The 4,812-nt window shown below is 41.7% G+C and overlaps 1 pseudogene; it reads left to right on the forward strand.

Annotated features, from left to right (window-relative positions):
* The first annotated feature begins 245 nt into the window (after positions 1 to 245).
* LOC123465610 lies at positions 246 to 3,963 on the forward strand (annotated as a pseudogene).
* The last annotated feature ends 849 nt before the right edge of the window (positions 3,964 to 4,812 follow it).

The following is a 4,812-nucleotide window of genomic DNA, read 5'->3' on the forward strand; positions in this document are numbered from 1 at the left end:
ACTTATATGCAGAGTACATCATGAGAAATGCTGGGCTGGAAGAAACACAAGCTGGAATCAGGATTGCCAGGAGGAATATCAATAATCTCAGATATGCAGATGACACCACCCTTATGGCAGAAAGTGAAGAAGAACTAAAAAGCCTCTTGACGAAAGTGAAAGTGGAGAGTGCAAAAGTTGGCTTAAAGCTCAACATTCAGAAAATGAAGATCATGGCATCTGTCCCATCACTTCATGGCAAATAGATGGGGAAACAGTGGAAACAGTGTCAGACTTTATTTTTGGGGGCTCCATAATCACTGCAGATGGTGACTGCAGCCATGAAATTAAATGGCATTGAAACATGTATAATACCATGTAAGAAATGAATCGCCAGTCCAGGTTAGATGCAGTATACAGGATGCTTGGGGCTGGTGCACTGTGAAGACCCAGAGGTATGGTATGGGGAGGCAGGTGGGAGGGGGGTTCAGGATTGGGAACATCTGTACACCCGTGGCGGATTCATGTTGATGTATGGCAAAACCAATACAATATTGCAAAGTAATTAGCCTCTAATTAAAATAAATAAATTAAAAAAAATAATAAATGCCTAGTTCCTAAAAATGCAAAAACAAAAATAAAACCTATTCCTTATATCTTTAAAAAAAAAAATATGCTTACTCCTTGGAAGAAAAGTTATGACCAACCTAGATAGCATATTCAAAAGCAGAGACATTACTTTGCCAACAAAGGTCCGTCTAGTCAAGGCTATGGTTTTTCCAGTGGTGATGTATGGATGTGAGCGTTGGACTGTGAAGAAAGCTGAGCGCCAAAGAATTGATGTTTTTGAACTGTGGTGTTGGAGAAGACTCTTGAGAGTCCCTTGGACTGCAAGGAGATCCAACCAGTCCAATCTGAAGGAGATCAGTCCTGGGTGTTCTTTGGAAGGACTGATGCCAAAGCTGAAACTCCAATACTTTGGCCACCTCATGGAAGAGTTGACTCATTGGAAAGACTCTGATGCTGGGAGGGATTGGGGGCAGGAGGAGAAGGGGATGACAGAGGATGAGATGGCTGGATGGCATCACTGACTGGATGGACATGAGTCTGAGTGAACTCCAGGGATTGGTGATGGACAGGGAGGCCTGGCGTGCTGCGATTCATGGGGTGGCAAAGAGTTGGACATGACTGAGCGACTGAACTGAACTGAAATGATTTATATCTTTACCACAAAACATGCAAAACTCAGTTGTATGAATTTTCCTAAGACACAATTGCTTACTAATAGCTTAGCCTTTGCTACCTTTCCAAGGTACTGTGCTGTGCTATGCTAAGTCGCTTCAGTCATGTGTGACTCTGAGACTCTATGGACTATATCCTGCCAGGCTCCTCCTCCGTCCATGGGTTCTCCAGACAAGAATACTGGAGTGAGTGGCTGTGTCCTCCTCCACGGGATCTTCCGGACCCAGGGATCGAACTCACGTTTCTTATTTCTCTTGTATTGGCAGGCAGGTTCTTTACCACTAGCACCACCTGGGAAGCCCCACCTTTTCAAGGGGAACAGGCCTAAAAGTCAATTCAGCAAACATTTGTAGAGGACTTCCTAAACTTAAGTCAACAGTAAGCATTATGGAATTCAAAGATAAAAAGTAAGAATCGTGTCTTCAAGGAATATGCACTATTCAGTGTGATGCAGTACAGAATGAGGTAGGTAGAATAGTTAAAGCATAAACAAAGTGCTCAGAAAAACTAGAGGGAATAATCAGTGAGAAAAGAGAGCTCGATTGAATAAATGCTAATTGTCCTGGACTCTAAACAATGAATTGAAATAAAGTAAGCAAAGAAGAGAATAATTCATTATAGACACACGTTTATATGAAGATAAGAAAGTAATCCATTATGGGCAAAATAAGATCAAAATTAGTCTTATCATGAACATGGCTTTACTCCCACTATTAAGCATTATTAAGAGTCTAACATAGATTAGACACTCCCATCTCTCATTTCAACTTTTTCTTTAAAACACATTTTACACTGTAACATACTCGATAACTTACATGTTCATATTCATCATCTAACTCTCAGTAATAGAATTGCTAGCCATGCACACATACACACTCCACACAAATACTTTGTATTCTTGCTTGACCTAGTACTTTAAGAACTACATTTCCATTCACCCTTTTAATTAGGTGTGTCCATGTGAATGAAATCTAGTCATAGCCACTGTTGGAAAAAAAAAAAAAAAAAGACCCAGGGAAATATTTTTGTGGGGCCCTTATCTATTTAAACAATTTGACTAAAAGTGTGTTATTGGCACACTTTTTGGCAATGGGTTTGCCTCCAGGACACAGGTGTCATTAAAACCACTGTTAAACCTAAGCAAAATGGGAAAGGAAAACCCACAACAACATCGTTGTCATTGGGCATGTAGATTCAGGGATGTCTACCATGACTAGCCATCTGATCTACGAATGTGGTGGGATCGACAAGAGAACTATTGAAAAGTTCAAGAAGGAGGCTGCCAAGATGGGAAAAGGCTCCTTCAAGTACGCCTGGGTCCTGGACAGACTGAAAGCTGAAGGTGAGCATGGTATCACCATTGATGTCTCCCTGTGGAAATTTGAGGACAGATTTACTATCATTCATGCCCCAGGACACAGAGATTTCATTAAAAATATGATTACAGGCATATCCCAGGCTGAATGTGCTGTACTGATTGTTGCTGCTGGTGTTGGTGCATTTGAAGCCAATATCTCCAAGAACCAGCAGAGCCATGAGCATGCCCTTCTGGCTTATACTCTGGGTGTAAAACTGCTAATTGTTGGAGTTAACAAAATGGATTCCTCTGAGCTACTCTACAGCCAGAAGAGATAAGAGGAAATTGTTAAGGAAGTCAGCACCTACATTAAGAAAATTGGCTACAACCCCAACACAGTAGCATTTGTGCCAATTTCTGGCTGGAATGGTGACAACATGCTGGAACCAAGTGCTAACATGCCACGGTTCAAGGGATGGAAAGTCACCCATAAAAATGGAAATGCCAGTGGAATCATCCTGCTTGAAGCTCTGGTTTGCATCCTGCCACCAATTCACCCAACTGACAAACCCTTGTACTTGCCACACTAGGACGTCTATAAAATTGGTGGTATTGGTACTGTCCCTGTGGGTCGAGTGGAGATTGGTGTTCTCAAACCTGGCATGGTGGTCATCTTTGCTCCAGTCAATGTATCAACTGAAGTGAAGTCTGTAGAAACGCACCATGAAGCATTGAGTGAAGCCCTTCCTGGGGACAATCTGGGCTTCAATGTCAAGAACGTATCTGTCAAAGATGTTCGTTGTGGGAATGTGACTGCTGACAGCAAAAATGACCCACCAATGGAAGCAGCTGGCTTCACAGCTCAGGTGATTATTTTGAACCATCCAGGCCAAATCAGTGCTGGATATGCACCTGTGCTGGACTGTCACACTGCTCACATTGCTTGCAAGTTTGCTGAGCTGAAGGAGAAGATTGATCGTCATTCTGGCAAAAAGCTGAAAGATGGCCCTAAATTCTTGAAATCTGGTAATGCTGTCATTGTTGATATGGTTCTTGGCAAGCCCATGTGTGTCGAGAGCTTCTCTGACTATCCTCCCCTGGGCCGTTTTGCTGTGCGTGACATGAGACAGACAGTCGCTGTGAGTGTCATCAGAGCAGTGGACAAGAAGGCAGCCGGAGCTGGCAAGGTCACCAAGTCTGCCTAGAAAGCTCAGAAAGCTAAATTAATATTATCCCCAATACCTGCCACCCCAGTCTTAGTAAGTGGTGGAAGAACGGTCTCAGAACTGTTTGTCTCAATTGGCTATTTAAGTTTAATTGTAAAAGACTGGTTAATGATCACAATGCACTGTAAAACCTTCAGAAGGAAAGGAGAATGTTTTGTGGACCATATGTTTTGTGTGTGGCAGTTTAAGTTATTAGTTTTTAAAATCAGTATTTTTTAATGAAAACAACTTGACCAAAAATCTGTCACAGATTTTGAGACCCATTAAAAAAAAGTTTAATGAGAAAAAGAAAAAGTGTGTTATTGAATCCATGGGTGTATGTGAGATATGATAATTTATCAGTGAAAATTTAGAATAATTAGTAGAGCATAGTTACTTCTGAGTTGGTTTATTGTCCAATAAGTGCATGGAAAGAATCTGTACAGGGTCCAGGTACCATCTCCTCTTGCTCAGATTAAGAGGCCCTTCTGGGCTCTTTATTGTCAAATGTGACATTCCTGACTAATTTCTTATCTCATATTGTGAGAAAAAAGTAGCAGCAGTATGATTACTAATGATTCCAAGGCTTTATAGAACCTATTTGTATTTAAACCATATATATTCCTCTTGCATCTAATTTTCCTAACTCCATTTGATTAATGCCTATTTCATCTTTACTTCAGTTCAGTTCAGTCACTTAGCCATGTCCATCTCTTTGTGACCCCATGGACTGCAACACACCAGGCTTGCCTGCTATCACCAACTCCCAGAGTTTGCTTAAACTCATGTCCATCGAGTCAGTGATGCTATCCAACCATCTCATCTTCAGTTGTCCCCATCTCCTCCTGCCTTCAATCTTTCTCAGCAACCGGGTCTTTTCCAATGAGTCAGTTCTTTGCATTGGATGGTCAAATATTGGAGCTTCAGCTTCAGCATCGGTCTTTGCCACAACACTGCATTATCCATCATGCTGTTAGAGACTATGGCCATGGTAAATCACTTCAGTCATGTCCAACTCTTTGTGACCCTATGGACTATAGCCCTCCAGGCTCCTCTATCCATGGAGATTCTCCAGGCAAGAATACTGGA

This window comes from Bubalus bubalis, chromosome 1, assembly GCF_019923935.1.
Source record: "Bubalus bubalis isolate 160015118507 breed Murrah chromosome 1, NDDB_SH_1, whole genome shotgun sequence".
Taxonomy (NCBI): domain Eukaryota; kingdom Metazoa; phylum Chordata; class Mammalia; order Artiodactyla; family Bovidae; genus Bubalus; species Bubalus bubalis.